Raw genomic sequence first — 18,719 nt, 5'->3', positions numbered from 1 at the left:
ATGGTGGATTAAACCTGGTTTTGTAGCTAGATAAACCTCTCACTTGTATGACAGTCGCATAAAATTCCACTATATTGACAACAATATGTGAACAAAACAGACATAATAGGTAAAAAAATAGGGGTACAGCAGTCAACATATAATGTAATCTTTATCACTATAAAAACAAACAAATATGTCAACAAAGAAAAACAAAATGGCATATAGACAAAGCAAATAAGCAAAAATGAAAGACAAGAATACAAAAAATTACCATAGCACAATGACACAATGGCGGGATGTATAAGTACCGAGCCACGGAAAAGGATATTACCAAAAATGGACTAACCAGAAAGCATTTAAATCTGTATTATACGTTCATTATGTTACCTTTTATATAAAAAAAAAGTATGGACATAAAATCGTATAATAAGTTAAGGACAACAGTACTACCCAAATGAACTCCTTCTGAAATCAACAATATTGTTTAGAAGTAAATAAAACTTGGAGATGATAAAGTGACAAAGAAAAACAAAGACAATTGACAATCTTAGCAATGGTTGTGACAGTCACATATCCGTGTGAAAGACTCGACCCTCCTTTTGATTCAATGTCACATTACGTATAAATAGGGCAAATATTTCGTGTTAACTGCATAGCAATTTCAATTATCCAAATGTCCGATAGGAGGAAATGAAAAAAAGCCTAATGCTAGATTTTTTTTGCTTCGTGCCAATCTGACGAGTCAAGTCATTTCCCACTATTTTTACGGTTTATTGTTATGTTGTGCTGTTTCACCACCGTCGCATGTTGATTATAACAATAATACAAAGGAAAGGGAAAAAAGGATAAATTAACGAACTCCAAGGCAAATTCAAAAAGGGGAAGTCCATAAAAACTGAAAAAATCCAACGATATCAATCACCGGAACAAGAGAAAAACAACTGCCATATTCCTGACTTAGTACAGGCATTTTATGAAGAAAATGGTGAATAAAATTTAACTTGATCTTCAGAAAGAGAGAGAGAGAGAGAGATTTATTCTCACTTAGATTTTTTAGTATTACACTGGTTTTAATTTTGATAAGCATAGACAAAATTTGGACGTTCAAATCTACTTCAGGTTGTTTAAGGGCCTACTTGCTTTTTGCCTCGTATGATCTTGTCCCTTTAGTTCTAATTTTTAAGTAGTGTGTTTACATCTCCTGTCTGCTATCCCATATACATAGAGTATAAAAGAGTACATACCAAGGTAAGTCTTATCCATAGGCATAAAAATGTGTTTCGGGTCTCCTCCTTTTAAACAAAGTAATACAAAATACCTAACTCCACGGCAATTTAGAAAAGGGGAAGTCAATAAAAACTGACAAAATCAAACGGTGTCAATCTACGGAACAAGCGAGAAACAACTGCCATATTCCTAACTTGGCACAGGCATTTTCTGAAGAAAATGATGGGTTAAATCTGGTTTTATAGCTAACCAAACCTCCCACTTGTATGATAGTTTATAGTTCCGTTATATTGATTAAATTGGGTGAGCAACCAAAACAGACATAATAGGTTTATGTGAGAATACTTTGGATCCAGCAGCTAAAACTGTAAACATACATTACAGACATACATCAAAACTGACTAAATAATTCAGACAAACATACAAATAAATATAACAAAGACGCCAACAAAAAAGGTGTAGCAGATAGTAAATTTTACATGACGTCAACAAAAGGGTAGGTAATTAGGAATTATTACTTTGTTTGCTGATTTGACATTGGGTGTAAGGGGACCACTATTTAATTTGTTACGATTGAATATCAAAAGTGCCAATAAAAACTTTTAACCTAGCATTTTTGAAGCATACATAATGGGAAACACTGAACAGAAATTTTTGTTTTTGTTTGGCCTTATAGCAGTGATGCCATACTAGAAAAAAAAGCAAAAATAACATTCTGCTCTCTACTTGGTACAAACCAATTTAAAAAAAAATATTACTACAATATATGGTACAACAACACTCACCTTGCTGATATATTGTGGAAAACACTGTATGGATTTTTATCAAGTGAAAAATGATACAGATTTCATTTTCCCTAATCTGTTTGTATAAAATATTGTGCTCTTTTGGGAATTGTTGATAATGTTACAATGCAATTATTGATATATCGTTCTCTAAATCATTGCATCAAAAAGCTACACATATGTCGACCTGCAACTCACGTAATTAGTGTAATACGAGTGTATCTTTATAAAATGACCGTTGTGTCCATTGTTTTGTACTCATAGTTCGTATTCGAAATTTCAGCAAAAACACTCACTAGGTATTAATAAATCTTCTGGAAAACTTTAAGTACCGAATGCAATTGTCTGCCTTATATTTGATATTCTATCCAAATGAAGAGTAGGGTTTTATAAAGAATGTTTTTTTTATCATAATATCAAGTCAGCAACTTGTATCAGCAACTTCTATTAAACCACTTAACCAATTTCAATGCCACATTCATAGAAATTTCTACTCAACTCATAGAAATTCCTACCCCAGGAATAGATTGCCATATCTGTATTTGGCAAAACCTTTTTTCGGCCTTTATTGTTCTTCAACTTTGTTTGGCCTTTTACCTTTTTGATTGGATTGTCACTGATGAGTCTTTTGTAGACGAAACGAACGTCTGGCGTATAGAACAGTAAGCCTAATGTCTTTGTACCTTCTGTATTAATTTTGTTTATCTTTATGATTTGGAATGTTCACCAAAGCAGAACATGGATTTCTGAACATCGCCAATAGTGGGAGGGCATCTCTATCCTCCCTTTAACCATTTTCAAACGAAACTCTCATAGAATCTTCTGAACTGTTTATTCATACTTAAGTGATTCTGATGTCCCTCAAAGAAAAAATGCTGACTTTGCAATATCCGTACAAATGTTTGGTACAAATTCTCATAGATCAGCTTACGATCCTTCTAGTTTTAACTCAATGTAGTATGTTTAAAAGTTTTCGTTTAGGAATCTCAACAAACAGAGATGCTTTATTCTAGATATTGTTTTCTTTTGATATGTATATGCATGCAAGTATAGTTTAATGTTGTAATAATTCTTTCTTTTTGTGTATACTCGTTTTCTCATCATTATATTAATCTTATCATTTATGAAGTTTCTTCTTGTAAAAGTTTTGTCTGAGGTAACTAAAGCATTTTCGGAATATTGGGTCCTCAATACTCTTCAACTTTGTACTTTATTTGGCCGTTTTGGACTTTTTCTATTCGAGCGTCACTGATAAGTCTTTTGTGGACGAAACGCACGTCTGCCGTACAATAATCATGGTATCTTTGATGAGTTTATTTAATGCTTACGGAGCTTTATCTAGCGTATGACGAATTATCACACTGATTTTTGCTCAGCTGAATAATACCTTTTTAAAATGATACGAGGTAAAATTACGAGGCCAATAATAAAAAACAAAAAACAAAAAATACCGAACTCCGAAAAAAATTCAAAACTGAAAGTCAAATGTCAAAATCAAAAGCTCAAACACATCAAACGAATGGAAAACAACTGTCATATTCCTGACTTGGCACAAGCAGCCAAACAGTCAATAACCGACTTTCTTTACCGGAATGATGGTTTCATGATTTTTGTTTGTCCACAATTCTAATGAAAAATCGATTGATTGATCAATACTAGGATGACTTATAACATTCATTGATGGTATGCAAATAGGAAAAAAATAATTAATGCAATAGGTTTTCAAAACAAGTAGGGTACCCCAATGCAAAGTAAAGGATGGACGAATTTATAGGATGTTGAAAAAAATTCCACAGGTATATCGGTGAAGTAAGTAAATAGGATTTCTTCGAATATTCCAAATGAACAATTCCATGAAAACCGGATATAGCAATACTCGTCTCTGTCATTGGCTGATTGTATCTATTCTAAGAAACTGATAATATTGAAAACAACACTGTGGTGTCTTGATTTTACAGATAGACTGATGATTAAATCCTTATGGCAGGTTGTGTGCTTTATCTAACATAAAACAGCTGAACAACTGAACTGTACTTTTATTGTCGATGAAATAAAAGAGGACAAACTAACATACATATTTACACATCATAACAGCAGTATAATATTTATAGAATAATTCAAATTGATACCATAATGATAATATGAAGAAAATATTGTCATCTGAACTATAGACCAATAATCATTACTTCAGCTGCATTCATTTAATATGAATATCAGATGTACTTTAGTCAGTTGTATTCTTTTTGATTTCTTTGATTGTTTGCACAGTTTTTAAAGGGCGAATGATAACCACATATAAATAAATGTGCTACTAACATATGAATCTAGAATTTAACTAACAACGTAAATATTCCAAGCTTCAGAAGTTGAACGCATTGTGTTTCTATTCCTGTCAAAATTCTTTCATTAGGAATTTGATATATATATACAAGTCTGAATTGAAAACAACGTTTAAACCTATGATTGCGTTGGATAAAAACCGCAATTTTTATACGTGTGTATGCAAAACAAATTTCTTCGTAGAGGGGTCTAAATACAGCACAAACAACATTTTCCAAAAGACCAAAAAAGTAAAAAAGTGTATTTTAACAAACGCATTTGGCTAGCAGGCCGAACAACGGAAGTTCTTAAACCCTGCTGACTGCCATGGCGATTGCCAAATAAACGGATCACCAGATGTAACAAAATGGATCTTAATTATTAATTTAATACCAAACAGAAAACAATAAACTTGCGGAAAAGATGGTATACCGCAAACATGAGGTGCAAAAATTTGTACATCATATCCGGAATTCGACAATAAATGTCTCTTCAGTGATGTTAGGAATCGAAACGGTATTTGGAAGGCCATATAATTTACCTCAATTTAGGATAGACTCTTGAATTTTGAAGAGTCGAAATAGGATGAACGGATTATATAAACCCGAAGGCAAATATAATACAAGCTCAAACGAAAAAATATAAACAAGTCTAAATTGAAAACAACGTTCAAACCAATGATTGCGTTGGATAAAAACCGCAATTTTTTTACGTGTGCATGCAAAACAAATTTCTTGGTAGAGGGGTCTAAATACAGCACAAACGACATTTTCCAAAAGACCAAAATATATATATATATTCAAGTAAAAGATATAATTTAATAATTTCATTATTTAATTGTTCCACACTAACACCCATGCGTCGTCGTGTTTTAAACTGAGTTTTACTGTACGTATTGCTATGTGTTTGTTTATTCTTCATTGGCTAGAAGTATAGGGGGCGGGTTGATATCTCACAAAACATGTTTAACCCCACCGCATTTTTGCGCATGTCCCAAGTCAGGAACCTTTGGCCTTTGTTATTCTTGTATGTTTTTTTAATTTTGGTTCATTTATATATTTCGGAGTTAAGTGTGACGTCCATTTTCTCTGAACTAGTATACATTTTTGTTTAGGGGCCAGTTGAAGCCCGCCTCAGGGTGCGAGATTTTCTCGCTGTATTGAAGACCCATTAGTGGCCTTGGGTTGTTTTCTGCTCTTTGGTCGGGTTGTTGTCTCTTTGACACATTACCCGTTATCATTCTCAATTTTATTTTGAACTATAACGTAAACTCAAAATCTTATCGATTGATTTTTTAAGAAGACGAAAATTTCCCAACCAGAATATAGCTTATTTTGAAGTATGCACATGCTATATAAACATAAATTTACCGAGAATCATATAGGAACCTATCTCGAAAACTGAAATATAATTGAAAAAATTAACCACTCTGACACGAGAACTTTTTGAATTAATATATATTATAGCTAACTAAGCAAACAGAATATAGCTACGTATAGTTGACTACTGTTCTTATTTTTGCATTTGATCATTTATACTTTGAAACATAACTGAATTGTGTTCTATATATTTTTGCACATATTGACTGAATAGTGCATTAGATCGTACTTTTGTAACATTATTGTCTCCCATATGAAATTTGCTTTGAGTACAATGTCAGAATACATGGTTTCAATATAATCAGAATCGTACTTTTAACTGCTTTCAGAACATGCTGAAATTCTTTTATACGTTGTTTTTTTTTATTGTAATATCAATTTTCATTGAAATAATTTGTCATGTTTCAATTTTATTGCACTGTTTTATGAGTTTCATATTTCTCTTAAATGATCGAGATAGTATGGCTGATGATTTATGAAACTATGGAAATAGTTTAACTCTACCTTATATTATTTGCTTCAAAGGAATGTCGTCAGTGGTTGTTGGGTCTTTGTTAACGTCATTTATATTTGTCTAAATGCACGGCTATTTGAAGATTTTCTTATGGTTTGCACGATAGTCTATGGTTATATAGACGTTAGTGCTGTCTGAATAATGTTTTGTCACGAAACACAAAAATGCCTTTGTTTTATAAGGAAAAAAAACATCTTAAGTTATTAATAAACGGGTAATTTAGGGGGAAAACCTCAGAGGCATTATATCATAATAAAGCAGGTTGTTTGGAAAATTGAGTTTAACAAACTTTTTATAGCCTCTAATTTTGCTTCAACCGCCTCTTAAGCAATTCATAACAAACTGCTGAATACCATATTTTTTTAACCACTGACAATTGTATTTTTTATCTGAGTAGTTCGATCAGGAAACGGAATTTTATAAAGCAATCACCGGAATATAACATTATCTCCACAGGGAAACTGATTCTTTGATAAATAAAAGATATTTTAATGTCAGCATAATTTAGTTTCCCCGAAATCTATTTCCCTATGTCTACTTTTAAAGAGCATACATATTCGATCTAACGAACGGATTTATTTTCAGTTTATAATTTTTGACTAAGACATGTCTTTGAGAGTAATTGTTTATGTATCAGTCTTTTACTCTCCTTCTAAATTGCGACACTAGATTTCCTAAAGTCGCTTCTGTATTTTCTTTATATATATTAAATATAATTTTTGTTTAGTCTAAAATTAAAAAAAATCATGCTAATTAAAATAATTTGCAACATCAAGCTTCGAAAAATCCATTTCTATAATAAAGAAAACTTACCAATATATGTATTTGTGATACGATTCAAAAATTAATTGTGAATAGCTGTCGAGTATTTGCATTTGGTGTGAATTTAATTTCTGTTCATAAAAGTATTTAACATTTATGATCCACATGCCTACTTTATCTTAAAATATTCTGTGAAGTTGAATTTTAAAATATAGTAATTTTTATTTACAATAAGCAAATTAAGATGGAGTAGGTAATAATTAAGAGATTAAAATCAGTTGTAACAAAATTGTGCTATTTCAAAAAGCCAACCATTTATACCTATAAAGTTTATGTACCAAAGGGACTAAACTCATAAGTCAAAAATAAACTGACAACGCTATTGCTAAAAAAGAAAAAGACAAACAGACAAACAACAGTACAAAAAACACAACACAGAAAACTAAAGACTGACCTACACGAACCCCACCAACAACTAGGGGTGATCATTACCATTAATCTACACAATGTATCGATACATACAGTCCCGAGGAATCGTAACAAGGCAATGTATCGATACATACAGTCCCGAGGAATCGTAACAAGGTAATGTATCGATACATACAGTCCCGAGGAATCGTAACAAGGCATCAAACCACTGTTTTGCATTAAACTGAACACAATGGCTTAGTTTTCACAAACACAATAAATCAATGAAATCCTGGAAATGTTTTATTCACTTTCGTTTCATTTGAATTATATCTGAAAAACATCCTAAAGCTTTAAATGAACTAGCATATTTTTTACTAGTGAACTTTCTATGACGCGAAAACGCGAGAACGCGAAATGGCCTTAACCGGCAACCATAATAACTGGAATAATTTGAGTAACACAAACCTCCAAATGGGGAATATATGTGCTACACAAAAATTAGCTGAATGAATAGGATATAACATATGTCAATCATGTATAAGACCAAGATGGCAGTATTTTCAACCTTAATTTATGTACAGAACACCAACTTGTCTATATGTATGAGGCAACAGTAGTATATTGATGTTCAAAACTCGTAAATCCATTATTTGATATACAAATCCAATGGAACGAAAACGGGTGCGTCGCGACAGGGTAAGCGTCTTCAGCTATGCACGAATCAGAGTCATGCGAATCCAGATTCAGTAAAACTATCTATCACAATAGAGAAAAGGAGACAATCGGCAATTTCAAATCAGGCGACTATTGTGTCATCTGAAGATTATAGACCTCGAAAAATACCAATTGTGAATTGAGACACGGACACGTTGTATCATTCAATTAATTTGTACTACTTTTTATTATTTTCTGTTATACAGATATTTTTAAGCAGTGTATATGTGCCGCAACACTATTCTTTCCTTCCTATAAGAAAAGGAAGACCTGTCATATAAGTTGGTTCCAAGTTAAGGGCACACAAATAGTTAAAAGGGTGGTCCATACCAAAAGCGAGAATTTGTTCGAAAAAAGAAATGGACAATAATATACCCAAAATCACAGGAAAAGGTCTTGATTTACATTTATAACTTATATTCCCTTTTCACATTAGAGGGTATTGATGTAACCAATATCATGATTAGAACATACATTGCTTACCATGCAGTACCACTCTTGTGGAACATGCCTTATTGACTATTGAAAGTAAAGTCCTTACGTAGGTCTTCCATAATCAACGTACATGAATTGTTTATTTGATGACAATGTGTTGTATCTTTTTTTTCAATTATATAGTCATATTTTTTATTTTTTGTTGCTTTATTTTTATAAAATTATCGAGAAAATTTTAATCATATGTAGTCATTTTAAGAATTTTCCAAGAAAAAGATAAATATTGAATTCTTAGAAATTTCAGTTTTGGTTTTGATTACGTTTCGATACAATCAAAGTGGTATTTTTAAGCCAGAAGTAATATAAGTTAATGTGGACATTGAATTCAAGAACAAAAATGAAGTCTTTATGATTTTAGATGTTATACTACTCCGTTCCTGATTGAAATCAAATCCTGATTGAAATCAAATGGCGATCTACAGAGGAAGTTGCGAAAAATTTCCTCTACTTTAGAAATGTGACATCTGATGGAAATTCAAACCAAGACATAACGTGACATAAAACGGTAATTCACGGGCAAATATTCCATTTGACTTTTGGATTGTCATGTGGCTACACATATTGCTTCGAAAATTTAAAACTCAGCGTCATCGAAATATTTGTTTGTTAGTGATCATTTCTTTTTAAATGAAAACAAGAAGATATAAAAGAGAGACGAAGGATACCAAAGGGACATTCAAACTCATAAGTCGAAAATAAACTCACAGCGCCATAGCTTAAAACGAAGGACAAACAGACAAACAACAGTACACGATCATAATTGAGTCCAGTTGATAGCAAAAATACATGGTCTAGAGGTCACCACCTTACTTCTTTCCTCTAACACACTTTCTATATTGCAAGTCTTTAATCCCCTAGTTTGGACATTTTGTGAAAAAAGGTTTAACAAAAATACCGAACTCCGAGGCAAATTCAAAAAGGGGAAGTCTATAAATACTGACAAAATCAAACGCTATCAATCAACGGAGTAAGTGAAAAAACAGCTGTCATATTCCTGACTTGGTATAGGCATTTTCCGAAGAAAATGGTGGGTTAGACCTGGTTTTATAGTTAGCTGAACCTCACACTTATATGACAGGTGTTTACTTGGAACATTATAATAACAAAATTGTGTAAGCAACCCAAACAGACATTATAGGTTAATGTGACAATAATTTGGATGCAGCAGCCAAAAATTAAACAAAAACTAGAATTTTGATAGGATCTGAAATTAACAGTCAGCGAAAATCATTGACTTGAATCCGGACTTTGACAGGCGCATAAACCTATGGTATGCTGGTTTTGCACACTCTTCGTGTTTATTTTAAACGCAGCTTTAAATGAAAATTCAGGACCAAGAATGAATTTAGAAAGATTTGACTATTTTTAATAACTAAACTTATAACTTTTACGGTTTTTAATCCGGTGACATGATTTTCGGAAAAGCTGAAAAGACAGATCATCACAATAAGAAAATACAAGATTTCAGGATTTTGATATCAAGTAGATTGTTAAAAGCAAAGCATGAACTTTTCTATGTCATCTTATGATAAAAGCAATATTGCTTATAGAAATTATATTTCAAATATATATAACCTCCCCAAGGTTACAAAATATTCTGAGGCCGATACATCTAATATTGCAAACCCGCCCTTTTTTATTATTTTGTTTGTTGCAGATTACTAAATATTCTTCATACCAAACTTAGGCATAGATGCAGTTCATTGAATGCCGATCAATACAGTTTTAATTATGTGAACTATCCAGGTTATGTGCGGGTGAGTTACTGAAATTTCAATACATTATTTTCTTGACGCTTTTTATATACAAAGGCACGCGAACACTTGAAAATTAGTCTAAATTTCATAAGAAATTAGAAAAAAAAATGAAACTAAACTTTTTGGCGATGATGCTTTATCTGAAGATTTTAATATTAAAATATTCAAATCGGTTCATTTTTAAAATTTTTATCTTTATTTTTATCTAATTTTTTCCCCATCACCCCTATCTCTGTTTGATCTATTTCCTTTTTGATTGTTATTTCCTTTTCTGATCGTTATTTCCTTTTGATTGTCATTTTTTCTTTCTTTTTTTTTAATCTATGTCTGTAATATATTTCAGTAGACAACTCCTACATGAAGTGTAATTGTTCATTTCCTTTTTGTTTTATACAATTGATTTTGTTTGCTTTTACACTTATGATATTTCTTTATATATTTATAGCTGTCAGGTGCATGTGTATTATAATATGAAAATAAAGAGATATGTATGTTTGTTTATTAACTGAACAGAACCTATTTAAGTTTGAATAACTTGTGTCCGACTCTTTTGTTCATTTCGCAATAAAATGTTTAATCTATATATATATATATATACGCATAAAAAGTGTACAAAACAACACCAATATTTAGAAAAGGAAACACTAAATATAAGTATCTATAAATATTTCGGATTTCGGATTATATGTATATATAGTGGATTTGTAAAATATTCCTGAAATATTCAGAGATTTTGATCATCACTAGCAGGTTTATCAATCTTTTTTTAAATTCTGAAATAGTTTGGAAATTATGAGATCACTGAAAATATCGGAATAATTAAAAAAAAAAAGAAAACCCTGTTGAAATTAGTCGTCATAATATTGATTTTATAAACTCTCTAATCAATTCAGTCATTATAGAAAACTGAAATTTCAGGAATTTAACAAAATCATTAATGGCACAAATTCACTGTAACATGTACACCCTTTGTTACAATTACAATTATAAATGAATTATCAAGTTACATTGTTTGTGATATTCACCAGAAAATGCTAAAATCACCAAAGAACAATTCAAAAACAACAATTTATCAAAGACGTTAAATCAAATTTATAAAAAAATAGAAAATTAAAATCAAGAGTTCAATAAAAAATAATGCAATGAAATAAAAATGAGTTCTAACGTTTTTCCAAACTTCTTATGGTAAATATCTCTCTTCTTAAAGTTAAAACAAGCAAGCTTTAAAATTTATTGTAAAGAGTTGATACACATTTCTCAGAAATAATTCATTATTTTAAACAATACGTAGATTACCGAATGATTTCCATAATTATTTACTTTTGAGATTCTGAATGCTTTCAATTGTGAGATATATTCGAAATAAATTTGTTTTTATTTCATTCTTAACATAGTTCTGATTGACCAGTTGATTATCGTTGGTCTATAATATTTCATGCATATCAAGGACTATACATTATAATTATAAACGATTGATCGATCAGTTATGGTTGGCAATTGTGCCAACTTGGATGAAGGGCAGAAATTTACACTGCGACTTTAAAAAGATGGTCTTTTGGATAGAAGCAGAAATTTTTCTAAAGGTCGCCTAAGGACCCCTCAACAGTATACTTTTGTACTTATATGCACGGCATAATAACATATATGGCATGTTGGATGCTATGGGACCTTGTATATCTAATGTAAAAGAACATGAGAAAAGTTTGAAGACACCAAGGGATAATAGAGCAAGCAGAAATCCTTCCTGGAAGGAGGGCGGACAACACAATAGCAAAAAGAAACAAGTAGAAGAAATAATAATCATAAAACACATTAAAACTAAAGAGTGGGCGAAGACACTACAGGACCTTAACCGCAAATTCTTTGTTTATGGAACATTCGAATTGAGAGTTGAATATATTCAGTTTATACGAAAAGATTGAAACAATATATGCATTGTATTGACCACAGGATAAGAACATGTTTTACTACCTTAATATATAGCAAGGATAAAACGAGGACAAAATAAGATGTAGATTATATGTCTATCATATCTATAAGACACAAATCAAACGAAAAAAAAATGTCGGTCGAAAGTCAGTCTTCGAACAAATGGGGTCAAATGAACAGGAAACAATACCTAGAAACTTTTTATGGCATCGAACAAAGCATGTCTCACTCCTTCCAAAACAGTCTAAGATAGCAGCCATCTATATCAGGAATCAGGAAAATGTAATAAAATCCTTACTAGTAGGAACATAAGGAGAATGATATGATTGCCAGTGAGACAACCATTCGCCAGAGTAAAAATGACGTTGATGCAAGCATCTATAGGACACCGCGCGGCCTCCAACCATGAACAAAACACAGACTGTATACCGAAAATCAGGCATTAGTTATGAAAGAACTAAACCAGAAAAACCAACGGGCTGATCGATGAAAAGGAATAAACGAAAGACAAATATGACAGACAGCAACAGCCACGGAATCACAGGCTCCTAACCCGTATAGACACGCAAAGAATGGGCGGGATCAAACATGTCTGCAAGTACCACTGTTTTATACTGTACCTGTTCATTCGTAAATTCTTGAAAAAAAAAAGTATGAAGACAGTCTAAACTGTGGTGATGTTTTTGGTAAAAGTATTTTATTCAAACTGTTTACCACTTGCATTGAACTCAGAGAAGACAATTAGTTCCTTCCCGTCTGTACAAAAAAATGGAAAACCTAACCAAGAATTACAAAATTCAGACCAATCAATAGGTAATTTTTTTACATATTTGTTTATTTGCCTGTTTGATTGTTGTTTGTTTTGTTGTTGTTGTTGTTATGATTTGGAAATTTTTGTACCTATTTTCATGTTCGATATGTTCAAACAAATTGTATTTTCATTTGGTTATGAAGTTTACCTTTAAAAGAACACTTTTGACCTCTTTACCAAGAAATATGTCAAAATTAAGAAAAAATATCTAACCCAGCATTACAATTTCTAAGAATGGTTTGATTATGAATTCCTAGAATGCATGTGCATAGTTTAAATTAGCATTCAACACTCCCTATTTCTATTTCATTTTATTTATCTGACCAAAAACACCCACAATTATACGAACATATCCGCATTGAAACTTCAAATCTAACTCATTAATTTAATGGGAAAAGGGGTAACTTAATAAGATCTATAAAGATTGACATAAATCCGTTATTGTTTGTGATTATCAGCCAGCAGGTAAGGTATATACCTGCATTTAACATCAAATGTTCTGAACGAAAGAAAATACACTACAAACCTGTTATAGATTGAAATACATCTTGGATCGTCATGGATAGTAATACATTCTATTCTCGTCAATATATTGTTGAAAATTATGCAAGATATCCATTTTTATTCTTCGTTTACCTTCTTTAATATTGACACTAAAATATTGTTAATACCTTTTGACTTTACAATGCTCAAAAGCTTTGTTCATGAAGAGAACACATTTTGTTTTTGAGAGAACCATCGTATCTATTTTAATAAACCACTTATGTAAGGGATCTACAAAAAGACGAACTATCATGTTCGAGCATGTCTTCACTCAAAATATCCCTTATTAAATCAATTTGTTGTAGAAATTTGTAATTGTTCATTTAATACAGCCTATATTTTTCTTATTTATGGCACAACCTCTGATTATAAATTTTAAAGATGACTTACAATTCTAAATTATGGGTATTTCAGATATCCTTTATGGTTATTTTTTTGCAAATCAGATAACTTCAGATTTATTTGTGACTTTATCTTTTTAAAATAGATGAATAAATAAATAGACAAATATGCATTTTTGAAAGTTTAATTATTTATGAACCAAAACAATAACATTTATGATGGAATTTATAATGGAATATTTTTGTTTTATTTTTTTTTCTATTATTATTAAAATTTCAAAGTTTAATTGAAAATTGTTATCAACTTAAATTAGGACTGAAATTTTGCAGTCGTTATTAATGTTATAATGAAAAATTCCACTTTGAAAATCAAATGGATTTTGGGCTTTTTTTGACACATGAAATCAATTACAAGTATTAAAACATGTGTAACGAAATCAAATTCATTGATTATCTTATACCACGTTTTTATGTTTTCATAATATTTGAAAGTCTTTTTATCATTTTCCGTTCAGCACACATTGATAATGTCGCACCAATGAGGAAAAGACATTTATGCAGTTGAAATGGCATGGACGATAAAAGGACTAGAATTGAGCAAATCATTACATGTATCAGATATAAATGCCTTTTGGTAAAAGTATTTTATTCAAACTGTTTACCACTTGCATTGAACTCAGAGAAGACAATTAGTTCCTTACCGTCTGTACAAAAAAATTGGAAAACCTAACCAAGAATTACAAAATTCAGACAAATCAAAAGGTCATTTTTTACATATTTGTTTATTTGCCTGTTTGATTGTTGGTTATTTTGTTGTTGTTGTTGTTATGATTCGGAAATTTTTGTACCTATTTTCATGTTCGATATGTTCAAACAAATTGTATTTTCATTTGGTTATGAAGTTTACCTTTAAAAGAACACTTTTGACCTCTTTACCAAGAAATATGTCAAAATTAAGAAAAAATAGCTAACCCAGCATTACAATTCCTAAGAATGGTTTGATTATGAATTCCTAGAATGCATGTGCATAGTTTAAATTAGCATTCAACACTCCCTATTTCTATTTCTTTTTATTTATCTGTCAAAAAACACTCACAATTATACGAACATATCCGCATTGAAACTTCAAATCTAACACATTAGTTTAATGGGAAAAGGGGTAACTTAATAAGATCTATAAAGATTGACATAAATCCGTTATTGTTTGTGATTACCAGCCAGCAGGTAAGGTATATACCTGCATTTAATATTAAATGTTCTGAACGAAAAGAAAATACACTACAAACCTGTCATAGATTGAAATACATCTTGGATCGTCATGGATAGTAATACATTCTATTCTCGTCAATATATTGTTGAAAATTATGCAAGATATCCATTTTTATTCTTCGTTTACCTTCTTTAATATTGACACTAAAATATTGTTAATAACTTTTGACCTGACAATGCTCAAAGGCTATGCACATGAAGAGAACAGAATTTATTTTTCTGAGAGAACCATCGTATCTATTTAGATAAACCACTTATGTAAGGGGTCTACAAAAAGACGAACTATCATGTTCCAGCATGTCTTCACTCAAAATATCCCTTATTAAATCAATTTGTTGTAGAAATTTGTAATTGTTCATTTAATACAGCCTATATTTTTCTTATTTATGGCACAACCTCTGATTATAAATTTTAAAGATGACTTACAATTCTAAATTATGGGTATTTCAGATATCCTTTATGGTTATTTTTTTGCAAATCAGATAACTTCAGATTTATTTGTGACTTTATCTTTTTAAAATAGATGAATAAATAAATAGACAAATATGCATTTTTGAAAGTTTAATTATTTATGAACCAAAACAATAACATTTATGATGGAATTTATAATGGAATATTTTTGTTTTATTTTTTTTTCTATTATTATTAAAATTTCAAAGTTTAATTGAAAATTGTTAACAACTTAAATTAGGACTGAAATTTTGCAGTGGTTATTGATGTCATAATGAAAAATTCCGCTTTTAAAATCAAATGGATTTTGGGCTTTTTTTGGCACAAAGAATCAACTACAAGTATTAAAACATGTATTACGGAATCAAATTCATTGATTATCTTATACCACGTTTTTATGTTTTCATAGTATTTGAAAGTCTTTTTATCATGATCCGTTCAGCACACATGGATAATGTCGCACCAATGAGGAAAAGACATTTATGCAGTTGAAATGACATAGACGATAAAAGGACTAGAATTGTGCAAATCATAACATGTATCAGATATAAATGCTGACAATACAATTTCCGGACAACTGTAAATTGACCGCTAACTCAATGTTCCTTTTCTGGTTAATTTCTTTAACTTTTAGCGCACATTGAGAAACTGATATAATTTCTGTAAATATTAAAGAAATTTAAAAAATGTTAAGTACAAGAGAAACAAACTTACCAGTACATGTGCACATACCCAGATATAGGTCACATGACTAGACAGGATATATACCCATTTAAATCAGGCGTTCAGTTTATGACATTGCACATAACATTACATAAGAAGACAAACAGAAAGTAGACATACAAGATAATGTATTGCTGCCATTTTTAAAAGCGTGTACCATTGTTTAGATAATTCACAGAAATAGAACATACATTCGCTTACTAGTATTATTTTTGAATGAAAAAAAATGTGGGATAAACTTCAATGAGACACTAGGGGAACGACCATTTAACTTTCATGGGGGTATGGTTATTTTTGTTCATTCTGATTTTTTTTCAAACCACGCAAGCATCAGAAATCTATTTTTAAAAATTATCCCTGATTAAAATATGTTTTTCTTCAGAGCTGGGAAGAAAGAAAAAACCCACCCATTCAGGGTCGTTCCCTAGTTAATCAAATCAGGCATTGATACATTACTATTTAATTTACCCAATGTGATTAATTAAGAAATTTAATGCTACCAACAATTAGATTTGAGAAGAAATGATACTTATCTGCAATTAATACACACTAATATATTACGTATTTGACATAGATACTTTACTGACTTTTTAAAACCAGGTTTAATCCACCATTTTCTACATAAGAAAATGCCTGTACCAAGTCAGGAATATGACAGTTGTTGTCCATTCGTTTGATGTGTTTGTGCTTTTGATTTTGCCATTTGATTAGGGACTTTCCGTTTTGAATTTTCCTCGGAGTTCAGTATTTTTGTGATTTAACTTTTTTCATGCAAGAAAAACCTGTATTGCAAATATCATTTTTGATGAGCTTCAATTGTCATGACATTTTAGGTAAATTCAGATATTTGTGATCCCCATAGGAATGCGGTAAGTTAAACCTTGGTTATTGCTTCCTGTGTTTTGCATCATTTCTATTGATTAACTGAGCTTATTGAAAATGGAATTATTGTTCAGATTTAAACATTTACTAACGACTGCAATATCTTAGCTTGATGCAACAAAAAATTGCCACTTTGATATATTAATTTGAGATATTTTCTTTCAGGTAGTGGTGTATTATCAACGGGAACAAAACCATAAACAGTTTCATGATAAAATTCATTGTTTAAGTAAAACTTTATGTTGCAAATCAAAACAAAATAGTAGTTTATCGATGTTCAAGTGTCATAAACACTAAGAAGGTACAAATCAAGGTATAAAACAAAAAATGAGAAAATTGCGTTAACCAGGTGCATCGGCAGGATAAGTGTCCCCTGCTATGCATGCATAACACACCATGGTAATCCTCACTTAGTTAAAATGTCTAAATCGGGAATAAGACACAATAAGCAGATTTACAGACCAGACGACTATAATGGTATCTAAAGAACGAAGACCGCGAACACATGTCGCTATTGTGTTAAGAAACACATACATCGTATCTGTAAAACAAAATATGATGGTGACCGTAAAACTTATGTAGTGTCTGTTTCAGTCGTTTTTCCTCATAACTTATATGGAGCCGATCTTTCGCCAGAAGCACACCTAAATAGAAATGAAAACTGACTTAAAAGTATCAATTTACGAAGATGCTATCAGAAATCGAATCGAAGGAACACGAACAACACTATTTGCTAAAAAAATAGTTTATTGGTAGTTCTGGTCTATTAAACTTTTTCACAATTTGTCTCGATTTGTGGAATAACAAAAGCTACACTGCAAAACGCAATAATGTAAATCATTTAAGAAAACCACATATCTCGATCATGTTGGCATTTCAGTCGAGAATACAGGTACACATTTAACATAATAAACTGGAAGCTTTGAGTAACCTGTATCGTTATTTACGCACAATATTGACTACTGTACATTTTATAAAGTATGCCAACAGTCGTGAACCATGCCACACACAAGTCTCCTACAAATTTCCTTTTTTCAAAATCACAAAGAACCCAAGAAAATGGTAAACGAAGAACTTCATAATATTATTCTAGCTAAGTCCGACTGTCCAGCAGTTTGAGGAAAAAAAAATAGTTCAACACCAAGAATATCCATTCTTAATGACTGTGGGCAGCAAATAACTTTTACAGACGCTAGAAACTACGTGATGACATATATTCATTACTAGATCATCAGTTGATAATAGCATGCAATACATTATTTCTGCCAATGTTGGTTCCCATTTGATCAGCAGTTTTATAATGGTTTACTTTTATAAATTTTGACTTGGATGGAGAGTTGTCTCATTGGCACTCATACCACATCTTCTTATATCTATTAAATTAAAAAAATCGAAATGTAATTTCTAAACATATTTTCATATTTTG

The 18,719-nt window shown here is 31.0% G+C and overlaps 1 long non-coding RNA gene across 1 annotated transcript; it reads left to right on the top strand.

Moving 5' to 3' along the window:
- Positions 1–11,781: 11,781 nt before the first annotated feature.
- On the top strand, positions 11,782–18,492 carry LOC127708834 (uncharacterized). The gene is made up of 2 exons (XR_007985404.1): positions 11,782–13,087; positions 17,459–18,492. It is a non-coding gene; the product is annotated as an uncharacterized LOC127708834 (long non-coding RNA).
- The last annotated feature ends 227 nt before the right edge of the window (positions 18,493–18,719 follow it).

Source organism: Mytilus californianus, unplaced genomic scaffold (assembly GCF_021869535.1).
Source record: "Mytilus californianus isolate M0D057914Y unplaced genomic scaffold, xbMytCali1.0.p SCAF_7, whole genome shotgun sequence".
Classification (NCBI taxonomy): Eukaryota; Metazoa; Mollusca; class Bivalvia; order Mytilida; family Mytilidae; genus Mytilus; species Mytilus californianus.
Note: the sequence above shows the minus strand (reverse complement) of the source record. Positions and strands in the feature narration are given on the sequence as shown.